We start from the raw sequence: 22,017 nt of genomic DNA on the forward strand, positions 1-22,017 counted from the left end.
ATTAGGGAAAATTTCTTCACCAAGAGGGTTTATTAAGCATAAGAACAGGCTGCCCAGGGCAGTGGTGGAGTCACCATCCCTGGAGGGCATTAAAAGCTGTGTAGATGTGGCACTGAGGGACATGGTGGGCTTGGCAGTGTTAGTTTTATGGTGGGACTTGATGACCTTAAAGCACTTTTCCAAACTCAATGATACTATAATTTGTTGGTTTGTGGCTGCAATATCTATCACCCCAAAAGCACGAAGCCCTTCACTTCAACAAAAAAAAAAAAAAAAAATTAGTCCAAGAGCTTTGAAGTTCTTTGAGCTGCTGAGCCCTCAAATCCAAAGCTGTCTTTCACCCCATTATCTGTGTTCCTGCATTCATGACCGAGGCTGAACCAAATGAAGGAAGATAGACTACATTTGTAATGGGATTAATGGAGATTTTAATGGATAATTTATGGCTGATCAAATGTATTTGAGTGGGATGCTGAACCAAAATGTTCTACCAGACATATTTAAAGGAAAATAATAATGACAAAAAACTTTCATTTCCATTTATAATCTACCTTTACATGACCTTAATTCAGTTAGTTTATGCAATATTCATAGCAGCAAAAAATCTTCTCTATATCTTGCTTAAATAGTTCCACTGTAAGCCTGAGTGGAAGCTAAAAGGAAATAGTAAAAATTAATAAAGTGTTTTAAAACATTCACAGGGAAATTCAAAGGGCTCAGAATCTGATCTTTTTCCATCACTTCAATTTTGAAAAATTGTTCTGGTTTGGCAGAATATCCTGGATTTTATACATGTCTATATATTTCCCCATTCAGAAAATAGGAAAACTTTCATTCTTGTCTCTGTGTTTTTGAGCTTAAGTTGATCGTGATCAGTTTTCATATCACAACATTGTTAAAGCAACTCTAAGCACACAATATTTTATTTCATGATAAAGTCATAAAAACAAGCATTCTAGGGAAGTAGAATTTAACAATCTGAAACTGCAGTTTAGGAATATGTTTTTTTCTTTGAAAAAATAAAATAGTGCCACATAAAAGTAACAATTTGCAGTCTCCTTTCAAAGACATTGTAAACATTTTGCGTTATATAGAATAAAACTAAACTTTCCTCTGTTGTTCTTGAACCTGTCACAATATTATATAAATACTCTCAACTTCATTTAAGTAATTGCAGCCTAGACGATGTCTGTGAAAATGAGGCAGTTTAGATAATTGAAAAACTGGCCTTGAGCCTTTGATTAACACTATATATTCTTCAGTTGATTTAATCTTTTCTGTACTGCTATTTAGAGTGTGATTATGACCACAGTGCTGAGCATAGAAAATCTTGAGTTGGAAGGGTCCCACTGGGATCATCAAAGTCCAGCTCCTGGCCCTGCACAGGATAGCCCTGGCATGACCAACTCTATGAGGAGGAATCCATTTGCAAGGCAGATGTTTTTCCCAGTGCTCTGGAAGAGAGTAAGCTCAAAATCATGACAATTTTTGTAAGTTTGTTGGCATTAGATAAGTCATCATGGGATGAAGATACAGAGCTAAGAATCTTATTTTCTTGTCATTTTCCTGTGTTGTAAGCTTTTGTTGGAGAACACTCTGCACTATCCATCCATAAGTCTTTGGAAAACTTCGGTTGGCTTCAGAGAGTAGAGAAAAAATCCAACATGTGCTTCAAAGATAATCAAATTTCTAAAAAAAAATAAATAAATAAATCTGTGGAAATCAAGACCTGGAGAAATAAATAAAAACTATCTGAATTATTGTCCTTTTCAGGCTAGAAGAAAGCAGACCCCAATGAGTGACTGCACAGTTGTCATTCCCACATCTACACTGACACACAGTCATGTCATTCCTCTTTTAACTGGGCATCCCAGGACCTGACTCATTCAGGGGGAAAGGAGACTCTGGAAAAAGTGTGAGAAGCTGAATTATGGATAGGTAGGGAAAATTTAGAGGATACTCTACCTGACTCCGTAGGAAACTGGGTTCATGCTGCTCATGAAAGAAGTTGTTGACTGAAAGTTTCCACAAGAGGAAAGAATAATCCTGCAGGTCTTGCTCCACAGAGGGAGGCCAGGATAATTCCCGCCTGGCTTGCTACTTCCCAGCCATCAGAGCCCTGGGAAAAAAGAAACTTTGTTTTGATTTTTGCAGATTTTTAATTAAAGTGTTTATCATTCCACTGAAGATAAGAAGAAGTGCACAGAGTGATGGGATTTTTTTCTTCTTATTCTTATTTATTTTTCTTCAGTGCTTCCTCCCCTGTGAGTAGTACTACTTCAAGTGAAATAAAATTTCCCCCTTGGTCAAACACAGTGGAATTTTGTTGGAAACAAAGCATCTGAAGTTGTTTCCATCTTATTTCTTTCCCTCTAAATGGTTTGCCCATACACTTTAGGAAGGCAATCCCTTTCATGTTGCATAGAACATCCTCACTGGCAGCTACAGTGTGTGCACTTTATTAGAGCATTTTTTCCCCCTAGATATAATGGCACCAATTAAATTACCTTGCAGCCTGACCTTAATCTGGCAGGAATGATTATTCCATGAAACAGTTAGGGCTCTAATTGACATGAAGTGCCTGCAAAATATGTCTTTTGCAGCAGACCCTGTCAAAGTCACATTGATATGCTAATACCTATAGCTGGCAGAATCACTTCATAAAGAGAGACACTGAAAATTGAATTATTTCAATTTCAGTACCTAGGAATCTAGTGATCTGTCTGTATATGGAACTAAGTAGGTGCAGTACTTTATACGGGTAAACAGCTGTACTAGGGCGTTGCTATGGAAACTGCTTGACTCATGACAATTGTGTTAGTGATGAAGTCATTAGTGGTGTGAAATGTACTTTGAGGTTGTCAAGTGTACACTCCAGGAATATTTCAACAGTATTACTGGAGCCTTTTCATTTGCATAATTTGGGCTTTCACATGTGATCTGGTTACCGTGCAGAGAAATGCCACGTAACATCCACGGCATGGCTGTGCTCAGATTGTTCTGGTGTGGCTCTGCAGCAGAATGTAATTGGTCCATGCATGTAGAATAAAGCTCCCTCTGTAACAGAACCTTCCTTTCCTTGGTTTGGTTTGGTTTGGTTTGGATTGATTTGGCTGCTTTTTTTTTTTGGTTGGTTGTTTTTTTTGTGGTTTTTTTTTTTTTTTTTCAAATAAAAAAGTAGTTTTGAGGCATAGCACTCTTCAAAGAATGATCTGCTTAAACTTTTATGGTGCCAAGTTGACTTTGATAGTCTGGACCTCTGTTGCTTGTTTTCACTACAACAGCTCCAGGTTTACCCCAGAGAAAGCAGAAGTAGGTTCAGGATCATAGGGAGCTCCTTTTTTCTCATCTTAGCTTTTCACTATTTATCACAGTTAGTGTGATTTCCTATGCTATAAAGCTGAATGATGAATCCCAGGACTTCTCTTGGAGTCACATGCCCTTTCTTCTAGTTCTGAGTGTTTCAGACTATGGAATGCTCTTTTTTTCTACTGGCAGGGGGATACAAAAAAGACCTTAGCTGGGCTTTGACAAGCTGTCTGAAGGGACTCCTGTAGTTTTCATGTGCCCTCTGGCAGTAGGGTGCCTGGTAATGCTGCAATGTTTATTCCTTTACATGTTCTGCTCTTCTTCTGGGCTCTCCCTGAGCAAGTAGGCAAGAAGGAAGAACAGGTTGCAGTTCTGCTTGATGGCGGGACATCACTCTGCCATGACAGTCACCTATCAGGCCCATTTCCAGAGGAATACTAGTGGTTCCCCAGGTAATGTGGACCCAGAGGATGTTCAGACACTAGAATAGTCTCCCCAGAGCAGTGGTCATGGCTCCAAGCCTGGCAGAGTACAAGGATTGTTTGGACAATGCTCTCAGGCACATGGTGAGATCCTTGAGCCTGTCCTGTGCAGAGCCAGGAGCTGGACTCAATGACGTTTTCAACTCAGAATATTCTCTAACTCTATAAATCTATGAATTAACAATAAAAAAATAAAAATAAAGGGAAAAGAGGGCCTATTTAGTCTGCATGCACACATATGGGTATACACACACACACACAGATGATGCATAAGATGTCACCAGCAGCAGATCAATGCAAGAACTCAAGATTGTCACCAAGATAAGTTAGCAGCCTGCTAATACCAGAGCTTGTGAGTTGATCTTATTTCTCAACAGTGTCTGATCTACTGAAATGCAATCTAATGCTGTATGTTCACTCTATATGTTCAGCCTAATACTGTATAATCACCAGCCTCTTATGTATTAATTACAGCTTAGCTTTACAATTGGGATGAGCAGAAAAGTAAGCATGAAATCAAAGCTGGATTTGATTAGCATACTTTGACAGGATCTTTACTAGTCAAGGGTATCTTTAATATTGTATTTAAAATGTGTGCATCTGTGTGTGAGGTGGTGGAAGAGACATTTCAGCAGACTCTGGTAGTATAATAACAAACTTTTCCAAATCATTACCAGTTTGGAGATTTGAGCTATTGTTAGAGTTCAATGTCTTTCTGAATCAATTTGTTTTCCTGTCCAGTGTCCTCCATTCTACCTGGGGAAAAAAAAAAAAAAAGAAAATCTGTTTTTCTCCTTGGAAACAAATATTATTTCTTTCAATGATGACAAAAAAATTCATCTTTCTATTTTCTGAAAATTTAAGATGATCTGTTGGTGTGGCTAAGCTAATGGAAAAGTAAATAGGACAAACAGACAAGATTCTCGTAGTTTGGCACAACCAGTCCATATTAAGGAAAGAGATTATACATCAAACTTCATGTTGAAATCCTCTATTTCTTTCAAATCTGGTTCATTAAGTCATATTTCACACTTTTGTAGTTGTTTTGGTTTGGTTTGTTTTTTTCTCTGATCCACTCCACTGATCCCTTTGGAGTTTAATATTTTGGACCAGCCAGGATAGAAGACTTTGCATAACTGATCCCCAAATTAGCTTCATTCCATTGCAATATGGGAAAGCTGAAAGCATCCTCCAAAAATTGGCTGGAGAAATTAAATGTATCTTCATACTAAACTATGAACAAAAAAGGTACCATTTTGGCATTATTCTTTCTATAATTCCTCCATATGCTTTCTGCAACAAATTGTTTACCTTCTTCTTTTAGCAACAACAACACAGATAGTTAAACATCAGGGTCCTATACCAACACAAGCAGTTAGTTGGATTTGAGACTGTGAACTAGATCTTTAGGTACAGCATGGCCACCCATCAGCCCTAAAGGTAGTTTAGCCTTGAGAACCTCTTTGTGTGGGGATACGTGGTTTGGAGGGAGCTGCTATGAACAGCCAGGCTCCAAATCCGCTGTCCTTGGAGGGAGATCCTAGAAGTACATGGTGCCTGCGTGCTCACACAAACAGGGAATGCTTCCCAACTATCCAGACCCTACTATCAGGGATAAAGTGATTAGGAGATTGAATTTGCCTGGCCTAAAGCTGGTTGTAAACCATATTTAGCTTCTGCACATTTGAAATTGCAATGTATAGGCTCTAGGCCATGGGTTGGTTAGTGGTTTATGCCTGATTTGTGGTTGGTCCCAAAAAAGTTTTCATCACGAAAGACTTCACATGTAAAAAACCCACTCCTACTTAGGTCTCAATTTTTGGAGAAAATGACATCTTCGTATTCATTGCTTGTGCAGTGGCCTCGTATTCACTGCTTCAGCTGGAAGCTGAAGTCTCTTTTCATCATGAAGGGGTAAAACTCTTTTACTTACTTTTGGCCCCACATTCTGAATTAAAGAAATATAAGGGAGGCAGGAGGGGAGGAAAAGTAGGTTTGAGCATCTTCTACTGTTCCTCTGGCTTTCAGATGGACTGAGCAAGATTTCAGGGGATGTTTTCCATCACAGGATGCCGTGGAAAACCTCTGGTGCAAACCAGAGAGCCTTGGTGCTATTTTTGTGTGGCTAACACACCCCATGTGAACTGAACTTACTCGGCAGCGTCTGCTCCTTGGACAGGTGCATTGGGATCTGCTACAGGTTCTTGCTTGGCACAGATTCACTCAGGCAACACCACTCTTAAAGTCACATTTTTTGCCTCACGGGTATAAAGGTAAACCCAGTGACGGGGGGATTTAGATACTCCATCTCTCCTCTCTTCCAGCCATAATTGGCATTTCTCGCGAAAGCTTTACATAATTTTAATTCATTGTTGCTCATGCACTGATGATTTTCTGGTCGTTTTGAATCCGGCTTTGGTTTAAGCACAGCAACAAACCAGGGTTCAGCAAAGGGGAGAGATGGTATGTAAAAGGGAGAGAGACTATGTTGTGATGGATAAATAAGGGAAGCACTCCAAGCTAAAGACTTCAGGTAGGTATGAAATGACACGTCTGGCAGGTTTTTTTTTTCAGGCTTCCCCGTCAGTGAAAACCTGATGGGTGAGTGGAAGTGAGCAGGGAGAAGCTTGATCATCTTTGTTCAGTCCTCCAGAGGAAAGCTCCCTGCAGCACAGATCTGGGTTTTTTTTTCTCTCCATAGAAGAAACAGCAGCAGAATGTTAACAAGCTTCATTTTCCGTTCCCAACAACGAGGAAGTGACCTTTGCCCGCCTCCCTGGCTGTTTGTGTTCTTGATGCTGATAGAGCCAGATTTTCATAAGACAGACCTGGGAAATTTTCATGGCAACCGCACTGTTGCAAACCAATTAGCAAGCCAGCTTGATAGGGTAAGGTTGTGGAGATGCCCATGGCTGCTTTAATAAAGTTTCCTGTGTATCAGTATGATACTATTGATTTTTCTCCCTTTGGACAAAAAGACTAAAGTTCAAGCTCTGCAGCAGATAAAGTGAAAACTGTGGAGATTCCATTGCATGTATACTAATTTAACCTTTTGGAAGGAAAAAAAAAAAAGAGAGGTATTATATGCAGGGTTCCTTTTGCTTCTGTACACACTATTTAACGTTAATGCAAATAAAACTGTGGCTGTGCTGAAGACTCTGCTGGCCTAAAGGCCACCATGGATTACAAATCGAGTCATCAGCAGAGAGCTGGGCGCTTTGCAGAGACACATGGGAAAGTATGATTCCCACACACAGAGGTAGACAGGGAAGGCATTGGAGGCAAAGGGATGTGGGAAGTACAAAAGCAATGCAACTGAGGGCCCCTGTGAAAGTTACTGCTGCCCCATGAGTTTCTGCCCATCTGTTGAGCCAAAACAGACACTGTGTGGGCTCTGAGCCCACTGAGAGGTGAATTTAAGCCACTCTGCTGCCTTGTTGGCTTAAAACTGTTCCTTGGAGGGATTCAGTGCTTGTCTGCATATTAACAAGGAGAGTGATCCCAGCTGGACAGGGTGGAGAGACTGTATCATGTTATTGTCATTTATTGATTGTCTGATTTTACTGGAAAACGACTGGAAATCAGCACTGCCTGGACAAGGGAGGGGAGAGCATAGGAGACAGGAGCACCCTGAAGCACTGGCGAAGCTGGCCCTTGTTTCTGTTTCTGGGTTCCTGGGTCAGCTCTGTGTGGACTCAGTTTCTACCTGTCCACAACTCCACCAAGCCCAAATACTTAAAAGTTGTGAGCCAGACTTCACGGGTTTTGAGAAAAGTGGAGAGAAAAATAACAAGGGATTTTATTTTCTTTTCTTTCCTTCTGTGGGATTGGGTGTTTTAAGAAAGCCTTTTGCCTTTATATGTAATCCTCTTTCATGAACACGAAATCTATAACATAATTCAAAGAGAGTAAGAAAGAAGACTTGGGAACTTTTCTGTGATGTAGTGTTTTCCTGACAGTTTGTGGGCTCACTCACAAAATAAGCTGAACCCTAAACCACATTTTCCTTCACTTTTCAGTTGTAGGAATCCAAAGGAATAAAAAAACAACAACAACAAAAAACCCAGCTTTCTTTGGACAAACAGAAATATTTTGCTTAATGCAATCCATTTATTTTTTTATCCTGCTCTCTGAAAACTCACTTGTCTGAGCTTTTTTCCAAATAACTGAATTAATCCTGTGTTATAATGAGTGTTCCAGTAGGTAACTGGTTGGCAAAAGGCCAGTTTTACAATCTACAATGTACAGAATGTATTGCTTAATGCCATTAATAATAATTGTGAACTCTGTGGATTTCAGTAATTCCTATAAGATATTATTTCCATAAACAAAAGTAAAATTTCCAGCTGCTGGATAATCCTGCTCTATATATTTCATTCTACTTTGTGGCTGTTTGCTATGGATTACTTTCTCAAATTTTGAGCATGAAATGCCTCTCAGTGTGAATAAACCCATAAATTTTTATTGAACATAGTCTTGCATTTGCCTCTTGCTGCTTTAAGTTCAGAATGGTCAAAAGGAGTAAATTGGCTCCATTGACTTCATTTTACCTGTGTTGAGAAGAACAAAGTGAAAAGCATCTTCTGACCTGTCCCCAGTCTCTGCTTTTGATGCGAGGTTGCCATTTACAAAAGTCAGTGGAGGCCCCTTTCATTTCTTTTACGAGGCAGAGAGAAGGATTTTGTAGCCTGTGGCATCTTGGTGAAAGGATTTTGTACTTGCCTGTGTCTCTGCAACGAGGCATGATGCTCTGGGAATGCAAGGAAAACAGAGAGGTGTCATTTATTCCACCCCCATGTAGTATGGAATACGAGAGCCGCCTGTCCAGCTTAAATCTGTGGGAAAGACAGCATTCAGTATTTTGAAATAGCAAACTGCATGCCATCTGTATGTAAATCTATGTAGGCAGTACACTTACATACTGTACTCCTACACTGAGGATACATGAGCTGGGAGAAAGGTGGCTTATTTTATATTTTATTGACCACACTTGTAGAATACTAAATGAAATGGTATATTAGGTATACCTCACTCATTTATTCTTCTGGTTTAGAATAATACCTCATCTCCAAAGGCAGCAGGGAATCAGTCTGCCTGGTACAGGATGAGCTCAGACTAGAATGGGACACTGACCAGCTCATCTTTGTTCTTTGCCTTGAACTTAATTTCTTTGAAGTGAAATCACCTGCATCTGCACCAAGAATACAGAGGAAGGAAGTTTCCTGCCTATCACTTTGAATTTGACACTATGCACAGGAATAAGTTTACTTTTCAGGAATATTCCTCCATGCTGGGATACATTCTTATATGACGTGGTTGATCTCCTAAGCTGCTCCAAAGAAAGCTCAGGAGGCTCTGATGAAACAGAGTATCCTGAAATGGTATTGAGAACTCTTTGTGTCTCAGGCTTCCTCCCTTCCTTTGTTTCCAAGTATGGCACAAACATTTTACAGATGTTCTTGGATTGTTAAAACACGCATAAAACTGTACTTGGACCACCTACATACAAAGGGGGGAAAGGAAATGCTTGAAGCTGAAGGAGATGAAAATGGCTATGGTTTTTCACAACCATAAACATTTGGTGGCATCTGCTGAGTGCTGATACTACCACAGTTAATGAATTGAGAGGGTGCACAAGGACAGTGCAAATCCAAGAAGGCAGGACTCGCCTCTCAACTTCCCAACCAGCAACCATGACATGAACAACCATTTACCCAGAGCACCACCTTTTGGTGCAGGTGCTGTTTGCAATCAATACAACAGGACCATACCCCCATGAGAGGGATGAAACGGGAGACAGAGGCAGAATTCTTCCTTCTTTCTCCACTGTCACAGTTTTCAGCTGTTTAGAACAGGTATTTGGGTCTAATGAAGATGAGTGCATCAATATTTGGAGGGATCTGGGCTCACTGTTGGTTAGTCCTTACCAGATAGTGAAGTTTAGACACTAGGACAGAAATTAAAAGTGGTATCATCCTGTGCTGGTGTCAGGTTGTTTATGGGTGTGCTGAGAGAGTGTTCACCAAGAGACATACATTCTTCCAATGTCCTGGGAAGTCAGCACAAAGGCAGTCAAGGGCCAAGGGATGGACTAGAAGGACACTTGAGATTGATGAAACTGTATTTGTGATCCATCAACCACCTTGTGCAAACAGTTGCTGTGAGATGTTTGTCCTTTTGCTGGCTGGGTTACTTTGACTAGCAGAAAATTCATCTGGACCCTGCAAATCACTGAGAGCTTAAGGGAAAGCCAAGGGAAAGCCAAGGGAAGGTTTGCCTTTAACAGTGCATACATGACTTATCTGAGTTGAAAGCAAATATTGTCTGGGCTGGCTCATGTCTCGTTGGTCTGCTACAGACACCAGCAAGTCTTTTAGGAAATATAAGAGAATGTATTTTATATTCCTGGATGGAATATATTCCTATATTCCTCTTCCATCGTCCTGAAGTGATGGGGCAAGTTAGGTAGGTGTAAAAAAAAAAAAAAAAAATAGTCTGCCAATAATAGGGAATTAATTATTGTGAAATTAACTAGAGATGGTGAAATTCAACATATTGGTTCCATTTATTGCCTTTTGTTTTACAGGTTTCTAAAAGGCAACAATCAAGACAGAAAGAGAACTAACATTTCAAATCATTAAAAAGAGCACAGATAAATAGATAGCTTAGTTATTTTGCCAAGGCAAGAAGCCTTCTATCAGTCTGGATTGGTAAGAATAATCCCTCAGGAGATGTAGTTATGTCAGGCACAGAGAGACAAGTGAGGTTTGCAGAGATGGTGCTCATGAGGGATTTTCAGTCTGGTGTTTTACTCTGCAAGATTTGGTACAGTATTCCACAGTAAATCCTCCATGTTATAGCCCAGCACACAAGATCACAGAGAACAAGATTAAGAAAAAGGAAACAGGAAGGCAAAAAATGAAAATGTCCACCCCTTCCCTCCCTCTCTCAAGATTTATCTAGTGTCTGAGCATCTCTGGGATGGAATCATTTTGCTGATCTAAAAAGTAAATTTCTTGGCCTGTCCTGGACAGCTTTTTTGGTCTATCAGTGTTTCCAGGCAAACTTTGGAAGCCACCTTTGAATTCTCCTCGTTATTCCTAGGACAGAGTATATGGGATGAGGGAAGCAACACAGGAATGAGACAGGTATCATACTACGTGGAGTGAGGCAAAACTGGTAACTCAGAAATCATAGAATGGTTTGGGCTGGAAGGGGCCTTAAAGAGCATCTCATTCCAGCCCCTCTACCATGGGCTCGGTTCCTTCCTTTGAAACTGCCATGAGTCAAACCATTTTCTTTGTGTCTTTCTAAAGTTTCCCCTTTTAGACCAGAAAATAAACATGCTAAAATATCTTGAAAGACTTAATATTGTAAAGCATTGCCATGTATCACAAGAAATTCCTAATGAATTCCTTCCTTCTCTCTTATCAGTCAAGGTCCTTTGCCTACACCTGATCTCACCAATGCTGATTTCTCCTGTACCCATTAATGCTGCTCAAAACACCAGCCAGAGGGGCATCCTGTGAACACTTGACAAAGCACGTTCTTTCATCAGACAGGACACCTACATCTTTCCCCTTTTGGTATAAGATTAATATTAGCGTATTTATCTCTTTTATCACTGGCATTGTGCTTTGCACTTGTACCTGCTGTGCAGAAGGGAACAATCCCTAGGCAGGCATTACATCCTGAAAAACAGAGGAAGCACAGACTGCTCCGTATCAAGAGCCCGAGCATGTATAAATCACGGGAACCCGCATGAAATTAAACGTCTGACCTCTATACAGTTCAGATACACAGTTTCCAGGCCCTGCCAATCCACCAAGATGGATTTCTGAGCTGTCACTCGAGTCCTTTGAAAATAACCTCTTTGACAGTTAAAACGAATTGGCGTAAGAGACATATGGGGAGTGTAGCTTCCAGATTGATGAGGTATTTGAGAGGGAGCAGGTTACACATGCAGGTTACTTATAATGCCTTGCAACTCTGAGGCTGACTCTGTGGCTTAGCAGGGTGTACAAGATTTGGGAGATTGCTTTTTTATTTTGAAAAGCCCCAAAATGAAGCATTAATTATGCAGATGTGGTGATGAAGGGATGAAAGTCTGAGTTCCATAAGAATGCATCAAGAGATAATGCAAGATTCCCTTTTCCCCAGAGAATCCCTGCCTCATTTTGCTGTCAATACAAATTCTATACAATGCCTCTGTGGTGTCATTGACTCAAGAGAAGTTGGTTTGGTTTGGTTTTCTGCTTCTTTTTTTTTAATTTTATTTGAAAATTAAGGGGGAAAAAAATAAAGTCCCTTCATACCTCAAGCAGATTAAAACAGGCAATGGGTAGAAACTGATGCTGAGGAAGTTCCATCTGAAAATGCAGTGACTGAATGTTGAACAGGTTGCCCAGAGAGGGTGGGGAGGCTCCCTCACTGGGGATATTCCAGAACTGTCTGGATACAATCTTGTGCCATTTGCTCTGCGATGAACCTGCTGGAGCAGGGAGGTTGGACCACACAACCCCACTGGTGGTCCCTTCCAATCTGAACCCTTCTGGGATTCTGTGAAAACTGAGGTCTCAAAATTTGTCATCGGGGGAAAAAATCCGCATCCTATAAGGATGGAAGTTCTTATGCCAGTCCTGCCTTCACACTAGGGTTGACATGAGATTATAGCCCATTTTCAGAGCTCTAAGGCAGTTCTCATTCTGATTTTGACATGTATAAGATTTGGAGGAGCGGGCAACCATACCCTACAGGAGAAGCAGAATCCAGTCCTACCTTCTACAATGCACCAACAGTTCTTGACTTTCTATTAATGCTTTGGATTCATCAATTCTGCCTTGTCACATGCAGGAAATCTACAACTAGCGATGTAAAACTCTTTTGGGGTCAGAATAGAACAAATGGTCTGCATGGCAACGTGGCCCTGAAGCATTTGTTGTCCTGGAGCTCCTCTCTCTTCAGGACAATTTCAGGGTAGTTCTGGTCATTTCTAAAGCCCTGCATGGGATCAACTCAAGCTGCTTGAGTGGCAACCTCAGCTTGAGAGTTCACACCCGTGAAAAATACAGCTGTCAATTTGAAGCATACAGCTGCATGGAAAACAATTTTCCACTCCTATGAAAATGTGAATATAAAAGCATTTTTTCCTGCAAAAATGAAGATAAAAAGTCAGTCTAGGGATATTTTCATGGACTGAAAATTTCAAAACGACATTTCAGCACAGGTCAGCTTGAACATTACTTTCTACAAACTTAGTGTTAACTTTTCCATTTTTGTTAATATTGCCCTTTCTAAAAATTTAGCTATACTAATGTTCTTTCTACTCAGGAGAGAGAGAGGAAAAAAAAAAAAACCTGAAAATACATTGCTATCTCTAGTTGAAACTCAGGCTTTTGTGGCCCAGGGAGAAATGCCTAAAGCCTGAACTCGTTTCCAGAAGGGAGTAGGCCAACCACAGTGTTTGGAAACTCCTTTTCTCTTTTTTGTTGGTGGGTGCTGTGAGGTCTTTGGGGGAAGGATCTCTCCCCATCTGCATGCAAGGACTGATGCAGTGGAAATGGGCACAAACAGACACATCCTCTGACTTTTACTTACCAAAATGTTGTTCTTTTGGGTGAAAGAGAAACCAGAGGTTCAATGGCAGGAGTAGAGGAGAAGAATCGAAGGTCAAAGGAAATTCTGCTGTGGGTTCCAGTCATCTTAGGGTTTCACCCTGTGCTTCCATACAAATCTCCAAACCCTTTAAGTCACCAAGGTAACATCCATTAACTACCACATGGCATGTGGAAAACAGAGCACCTGAGACAGAGGTTTAGTCCCTCCCACATGTGAGTTGGATCAAGGAATAAGGCATTCCTACTGCAGGGACTTTTAATCTGTGACTGGCTTGCCAAAACTCTTTAACACACTCCTATATTCCTCCTCCGTGCAAAAAATTTCTTCTCTAATTTGGCGTAATTTCTTTTTTCGATAACCCATTCCTCAGTTGTCTTTTTTCTTCTCCCTAAGGACTTATTAATATCTCCGCCCTCTGTGGGTCTTGAGTAGAGCTGGAGAAAATATTTCTGTGATATGGCTAATTATCTGGAATATCTGCTCAAATTCAACATATGACAAATGAAGAAATTTTCTTTAAGTTAAAACAATCAATTTCCAAAGATGCAAAATGGGAAATTAAGTTTTAAAAAATAAAAGATTTTTTTCTTAAAATAATTCCATTCAAAAGCAACCTTCTTCCTTTTTTTTTTTTAAGAAAAAATAAAAAAAAAAAAAGAGAAGAAAAATTAAGATGCTGACACAACAAGGGAAAGGAAAACAATCTGGAACAATTTTTTTCTCTAAAACCAGAAACACTGCCTTGAATATGAAAAAAATATTTTTTCCCCTTCAAAAACTTTTTGCTTCCATCAGACTCTTTTTGGGTTTGAGTTAGGTTTGGGATGTTTTTTTCATTCCACTAAATAAACCTAATTACTTTGCTTGGCTTGACTCAAGCTATTTTATTTTTCAGCCTGATTTTTCCCTAAATCCATCATTTGTCTGGTTCCTATTATGGGTTTGTAGGAGGAAAGAAGGATGCCAGGTTGGCAACTGGACAACATCAAATGTCTGAGCTCAGACACCTTCTCCACAAGGTCTTTTTTTTGGAACCCTCTTCTGCCCAGTCACACTAACAAGTCAAAAGAAATAGTGACCACTGTCTCATTCCGAATGACTCTGTGGTTTGGGGATTTAATGGGGTTTGGGGAGGATTGCAGTTCTCAAAAAGCTTTTTTAAATAAATTAATTGCAATATAGGGGGAATAGATGACTCTTTTTCCCCCTCACTGTCAAATGTCCCCTTTACCTTATTATCCTTTCAAAGCTCTAAACCATAAAACTGCATTTTTATGTTTCCAAAAGACCTTCAAAACTCAAAACAAGGCTGGTTTCTGCTCAGCCGCAACATTTTGGATCATTAATTTCACTAGAGATATTCCAATTTGTGATTTCATTAAGCTTCAGAGCATAACCACTCTTAATACTGTGTTACTAAATATGGTGGGCTGTATGCTCAACTGGTACAAGTCAGCATAGCTTTAGTGACTCTGCTACAGTACTCCACACCAGTTAAGATCATGGGAGTATGATCTTTTTCTGTGTTTGGTTTCAGCCACTGCTTGATACCCACAAATAATTCTTGCTATGACACATATTAAACGTGTCTAATAGTTGATTAAGATATTTTTGGTAGGAAAGACCAGATGGTCTAGTGGATGGTGTGCTATTATTATCCCTCTTGTCAAAATCGATTTGCAGAGCACTGGACACATAAAAACACTTTAGAAATGATGGTGGGATCCTATGACACCATGTGTTTGTTCCACTGGCCTGCATGACTGTGCAATGACTGCCCAGGGAATTCACCTTTCAGAGGGATGTAACGATTTACAGCATGAACTCATTTTGTTTTCTGTGTTATCCCTACACAGTTTAAATGCTTCTAAAACCTACAACATTATAGGCTCTGGCCACGTCACAGTTTTCCCACAAGAGGGGGAAACCTGAGGGCTGCTGGATGTGAGAGACTTCTGAAAAGAGAGGGGGGAAAAAGTCCAAAGCAAGAATTTGGATGAGCGACTCCTACGTTCAGAGTGAATGTCCTAATCAGAGATTGCAGGGCATGCAGAGGGCTGGCCTTTCATCCTCTCGTCTGCTGGAACCTTTGTGCTGTGTTTCAATAGAGGAATTGAGCCAGGGAGAGGCTGAATGACTCGGTGCCCTGGCAGTTCAATGCCCTCTGCGAGCCAGTCCCAGTGCCCGCGATTAACTATTTATACAACACAAAACAGCACCCGCAGCAGAAAGCTGGAGGGTTGTAGGGGAGGGACCCCATGTCTCACCACCAGGCAACCCACAGAGCATCATAATTAATTCACTGACCTGGGATATGCAAGTTCAAATTGTCAGTAGCAGAAAGGGAAATTGAATTGGACTTTTCACAGCGTAGGTAAATATCTCAGTCCTTGGCCATGAGGTGATGGAAGGCCATTCCTGTTCCCTACAGTTATGCTTGGTGAAGTTAACCTTATCCTTGCAGTGTTCCACAAACTTGAACAAAACAAATGGATTAGGGTAAAAAATGTTGATTCTGAAAGGGTAAAAAAGCATTACCTCATTACAAATTTCTTGAGCCCTGATCCAAAGCTTTTATTCTAGTCAGGATTTCTACACAATGTTTCTATCTGTGCTATAGCTGGTATTTCTTAGCATTAGTAAAGTAATTTTTTTCAGCTGATTACACTCCTGGACCTAATTGCTGCTAAAGAGCCTACAGTAATTAACATTCTTGATATTGCCCAAAGAATTCTTATGAAGGCTATTCTTATAGAATAGTCAAACAGAACACAGCTGATGATTCCTGAAGTTTCTGTCTTTCATACAGAGATATTTTCTTGGAAGTGAGCTGAGTGATCATAGAAACTTTGCTAATCTGTGCAAATGACCATTTTTCCCTGATGAACCAACATCTCACTTTCATGGTTGATGGGTTGAAATGACACAAGAAAACTTCTCTCCTTTTCTCTGTTTATATCATTGGGCTTGGGCATGTTCACTAATAGTGGTACCTCCTGACATGTGAAATATCTTCTTTGCTTCTCAAGGCGCAGAACTTTTCTTTACAGAAAGCAGCTGATGAAACATTTCAAATGAACTACGGTTTTGTGTATTTACGGTGTTTTAGAAAGAGATTTCTTGTCATTCAGGGAATCTCAAAGCATCTCCCAGAGCCCTGCTTCAGGAGCTGGTTGCCAATGTGGACACAAACAGTTAAAAAAGCTTCCTTTTGGAAACCCCACAGGTTGGAAGGTTTGTGTGTTGGTCTTAAAAAGCTTCCGCAGCGGTTAAGATTTCATGCTGGCCATAGTCTGTAATGATGAAGAGTTTACAATTAAAGCTGATGAGCTGGAAAATAAGAAACGAATTCAAAACTACTTTGTCTGAGGAAAGTCTGAAATTATGACAATATCTAACACCCAGTGTCTCATTCCTCATATGTCAACCAATCTTAGGTTACTTAAATTCTGCAAGGAGATTAGCTTAAAAGAATTTTTTTTTTTTAAAGTATGTTGTGTGTTTCTATAACCAGTCTGGTCAGAAATGAAATGTGTAATTGAACTGGAGGTAGTTAGTTTGCCAAATAAACTGAAATTCTAAGGTGGAAGAATTTCCTGCAATTACAAAGCATATTTTGATATTTCAAAACACAAGTGAAATTTTCAGCTTACACCGACATTTGCTAGACTAATAAGTACACAGAAATACTGTCTGGGAGAGAATCGAAGGAAAATTAGAGCAGAACTGGGTCAGGTAGAACCTGATTCTGCAAAATCGTTGACGGTGTAGCAGGTTGAGTAGCCGAAATGTAGAATTCCTTGTTTGCCAACAAGGAATTTTCTCTTTGAGTAATTCCCCTCTGTCTGTATCACTGGTAGTTTCTGGTTTGACATTTAAGAGGAAGGAATTCAGATATATGCCCAGCCTGTTACCGTGTCTCTGGGAAGCCATGATGAACAGTCTGCAACTCACCAATGCTGAGAGGTGTGCATGTCACTATTTCTCTGGGTTTGAGGAGTGAGCTCCCAAGAAGGTACTTTTACAGGTTCTTTGGTTCTTCGGCTTTTAGCACATTTTTTTTGGCCAGGTGTTTGCAGAGCCCCTGTTAGGTGATGTCTTCAATTAATCCACTCTTCGACCCCTAAATGAAAGGCACCACTTGTGGAGAGGGTCTAACTGAACGGGAAGATGTTTCAAGCACCCCAGAGATGAACCACCTCCAGTCTAGAAACCAACATGTCGTGTTAACAGCTGATGGTGTAGAGATAAGTTGTGCTGAAGGGGATGGCACAGCTCTGCCATGAGGTGACTTGTCAACTGGAACTGTACCATACCCACCTGTGCATGAAAGTCACCTCAGGTTTTTTTCCATCTGACCAGGTGAATGCTCTAATAAAGTGTGGAATTTGTTTAGTCTGCTGAAGTAAAATGGAAAGGGGAAAAAAGAATAAAACCTCTATGCTAAAAATGACATTTATGAAAGAAATAATATACATAAAGAGCTACGGGTAACTTGGAAAATACAATTGCTCTGTGTCTACAGATCTGAACCACTGAATTTAGCCTTGATCACTACAGACATCTCATATAATTCACTACATAAACTTTACTTCATAAAAGGAAGTATCTAAAAAGTGTTTGGGTTTTGCTTCGCAATTGCAACAATTCCATTATTTTATTATGCTATAACTTCTTACACACTTTCTCCATCTCTCTTGAGTGCATCTTCGGGGGACTTCTCACCAATAATGCCTCGTTTTCCCCACTAGAAATAACTGCCCCTTTTGCAAACTGTTAGATCATGCTCATCATTCCACAGCTTCAGCCTGTGATCAGCTACTGCCTCTGGGTCATCTCTGCCTCAATCTTTCCAAAGGATGAGCTCTCACATTATCAAAATATCAAAATTTTGAGGTACTTGCCCTCAGGATTCATGATTTTGCACCTTGTTGTTGAATCATATAGAATTATGGAATCATAGAATGGTTTGAATTGGAAGGGACCTTAAAGATTATTCAGTTCCAATCCTCCCTGCCATGGCCAGACATACCTTCCACTAGACCAGGTTGCTCCAAGCCCCATCCAACCTGGTCTTGAACACTTCCAGGGATGGGGCAGACACAACTTCTATATGATATGATATAGTATGATATATAGAATTACAGAATCATAGAATCAGCCAGGTTGGAAGGGACCTCCACTATCACCAAGTCCAACCCCTGATCCAACCCTGCCACAGTTACCAGATCATGGCACTGATGCCACATCCAATCTCATCTTAAAAACCTCCAAGGAAGGAGAATCCACCATTTCCCTGGGCAGCCCATTCCAATACCTGATCACTCTCTCTGTAAAGAATTTCTTCCTAATATTCAACCTAAACCTCCCCTGGCACAGCTTAAGATCGTGCCCTCTTGTCTTACTGAGAGCTGCCTGGGAGAAGAGACCAACCCCACCTGGCTACAACCTCCTGTCAGGGAGTTGTAGAGGGTGATGAGGTCTCCCCTGAGACTCCTCTTTTCCAGCCTCAACAACCCCAGCTCCCTCAGCCTCTCCTCAACCTCTCGTCCGCCTCTCCTCCTTGTGCTCAAGTCCCTTCCCCAGCCTCATTGCTCTCCTCTGGACCTGCTCCAGCCCCTCAATGTCCTTCCTGAACTGAGGGGCCCAGAACCAGCACTCCAGGTGTGGCCTCACCAGTGCTGAGTGCAGGGGAAGAATAACTTCCCTGGTCCCTTTGGCTACACTGTTCCTGATACAGGCCAGGATCCATTGGCCTCCTTGACCACCTGAGCACACTGGCTTATATTCAGCTTCCTGTCAATCCAAACTCCCAAGTCCCTTTCTGCCTGGCTGCTCTCCAGCCATTCTGTGCCCAGCCTGTAACGTCGCATGAGGTTACTGTGACCAAAGTTCATGATACATGGTACATGATACATGATACATGATACATGATACACGACACATGACACATGATACATGATATGAGACTCCTCTCAATCAGGTTTCCAAGTTCACACCATATCTGTATGACCATGACACTTTCTGATGTTCCTCTGTGTCGTGGGTTGAGTTGGCTGGGTTTTTTGAGAGCAGGGGGAGCTACATAGGGTGGCTTTGGTTAGAAGCTGCTAGAAATTTCCCCCCCAAAGCCCCCAAGGTGAACTGTGAGGGGTGGGGGCTGTGCCCCACGGGCTAGGCCAGGGTGGCAGAGTGGCCCCTGCCAGCAGGCACTGCCCTCCCTTCCCCCTCCAACCGAGTCAAGCCCATGCTGGAGCAGATGGATGCATGGAAGAAGGCCATTACCCCCCATGGAAGGCCCAGGATGGAATGGAGTTCTTCGAGAGATTTGTGGCCCGTGGAGAGGAAAATCCACGCCAGAGCAGGTTATTCCCAGGTAGGACTCATGGCCCTGAGGGAGATTCACATTGGTACAGCTCACCCTATGAAGGACTGCATCCTAGGAAGGACCATCGAGGTGCAGAGATCCCCCTCTGCACCCCATGAAGAAGTGACCCTTGGGACAGTAGATATGGAAGAACTACTGCCTGAGGGGTGGACCCATGTTGGAGAGGTCATCGAGGACTGTTACTCATGGGAGGGACCCCACAGAGCAGTGGAAGGACTCAGAGCTGTGCCCCCCACCCCGTGACCCATGGTGAGGACCATGGTGGAGTAGGCTGTTCCCCTGCAGCCCATGAAAGAGTGACCTACAGGACAGCAGATTTGGAAGACCTGTTGCCCGAGGGATGGACTTGTCTCCCTGCACTGTTACAGGGGGTAGGAGGGAGAACACGGAAGGAAGGAGGGGTGGATGGAAAGTGTGTTTAAGACTCTTTCGTTTCTCACTCTTTGGATCTTATCCTGTTAGTAATAAATTTTAGTATTAACCCCATGCTGAGTTTTTGGTTTGCCTGTGTGATCTCTCTTCCAGCTCAGAGCAGCTTTAGTGGGTGCCTAGAATCTGGCCAAGGTCAACCCACAGTACTCTGTACTATCAGTAAAAGGCACCAACATGAAGAGAAAACCAGAATGTATTCCATAGCACTGTCATTCCTCAGAACAATTCAGCTTTCAGTGCTGACAGTTCTTTAATCATTCCCTTTCTCACCCAATGATTCACCGCTTTCAGAGGTAACTAGATTGTGTCTCAGGTAGCACTTTATCAAATGTTGTAAAAGTACCCTAACAAAAGCGTCTTTTCACACTTCTTTTGCCTAGAAAATCAGTTACAGTTGTCTAGAAAGCCAGGTAGCTGTTGGAACAGTCTGGCACAATCTGTTTTGTGAACACATCTTTACCAAGTAGGTTTCCAAGCCATCTGAAAACTGGACTTTCGGCACCAGGGGGAACATATTTTATTTAAGGCATTGATGGATGCAATGCCAAAAGTACTTGCTTTTTACAGAACACCATGAAGAAGGGTTTTTTTTATGGTGCTTTGAGCAACTTGGTCTAGTGGAAGGTGTCCCTGCCCATGGCAGGAGATTGGAGTGAGATGAACTTTAAGGTCCCTTCCAACCGAAACTGTTATTCTAAGGAAGCTGTATTTTGGATATAGATGACAAAGTCATTGCAATTCCAGTAACTTTTTCTTTTGTGGTGCTTATTTCTGGTTTTATGGAAAGTGTAAATACTCTTTCTGATCACAAAAGTTGTCTGAATGTTTGTATTAATGAATAAGAAACTGAGTCTTTTTTCTCCTCTGGTTTTCCCCTAGTTATGTCCATTCAGACATTTAATTAGTGTAACATGTTGGATCTGTTCTCAGTTCCTTTCTGCAGTGGCTGGCCATTTACATTTGTACACAGTGGGTGTTAAACAGCACAGCTCTGATGTGCTGTATTTTAACTGTGACCTTTCACAAGTGTGAATGATTATACAAGACACCAGAGACCAGTCAATTGACCCTTCTTTAGACAGCAGGCAGGACAGAAGCTGGTGTGTGTTTGAGTGGCCACCTAAAGGAAAATGTCAGGATAGCATGAAACAGGATGTTTTGGTGTGTCAGAATTTCAGCTCTGTTCTGCTTTTAAGGTCTGTTTTGGTAGTACACAGGTTAGCACAGCATGAACAGCTGAACAAGATCATCTTATTATGTCACTTACAACTGAAATGTTCTATTCTATTCATTCCATTCTATTCCACAAGCAGCTACTGAACAATACATCAAGTGGCTTTGCTCTCATCTTGTATCACAAGATGAAAGTGTTAAGCAAAAGCTTCATAGAATCACAGAATTGTTTGGCTTGGAAGAGACCTTAAAACTTTTCTACTTCCAACTCTCAGTCATCAGCAGGGACACCTTCCATTAGGCCAGGTTGCTCAGAACCCCATCCAACCTGGCCTTGAACACTTTCAGGGATGGGGCAGCCACAACTTCTCTGGGGAACCTGTACCAGGACCTCACTGCCCTCACAGTAAAGAATTTTTTTCCTAATATCTAACCTAAACCTACTGTCTTTCAGTTTGAAGCCATTCCCCCTTGTTCTGTCACTTCAGGTCCATCTAAATAGTCTCTCTCCATCTTTCCTTCAAGTTTCTTCAAGTATTTGAAGGCCACTATTAGGTCACCCTGGAACTTCTTCGGGCTGAACAATCTCAATTTTTTCCGCCTTTTCTCACAGGA

The 22,017-nt window shown here is 41.3% G+C and overlaps 1 protein-coding gene and 1 long non-coding RNA gene across 4 annotated transcripts in view; one reads left to right on the forward strand and one right to left on the reverse strand.

Moving 5' to 3' along the window:
- LOC113953191 (urea transporter 2-like) overlaps positions 1-22,017 on the forward strand; it is a 299,021-nt gene that overhangs the window by 42,129 nt on the left and 234,875 nt on the right. The window lies entirely within an intron of this gene.
- Positions 1,010-2,832, reverse strand: LOC113953194. The gene is made up of 3 exons (XR_003529769.1): positions 2,704-2,832; positions 1,966-2,119; positions 1,010-1,689 (listed from the first exon to the last, which is right to left on the reverse strand). It is a non-coding gene; the product is annotated as an uncharacterized LOC113953194 (long non-coding RNA).

The sequence above is a fragment of the Corapipo altera genome, unplaced genomic scaffold (assembly GCF_003945725.1).
Source record: "Corapipo altera isolate COAL_440 unplaced genomic scaffold, ASM394572v1 61553, whole genome shotgun sequence".
In the NCBI taxonomy this organism is placed as follows: Eukaryota; Metazoa; Chordata; class Aves; order Passeriformes; family Pipridae; genus Corapipo; species Corapipo altera.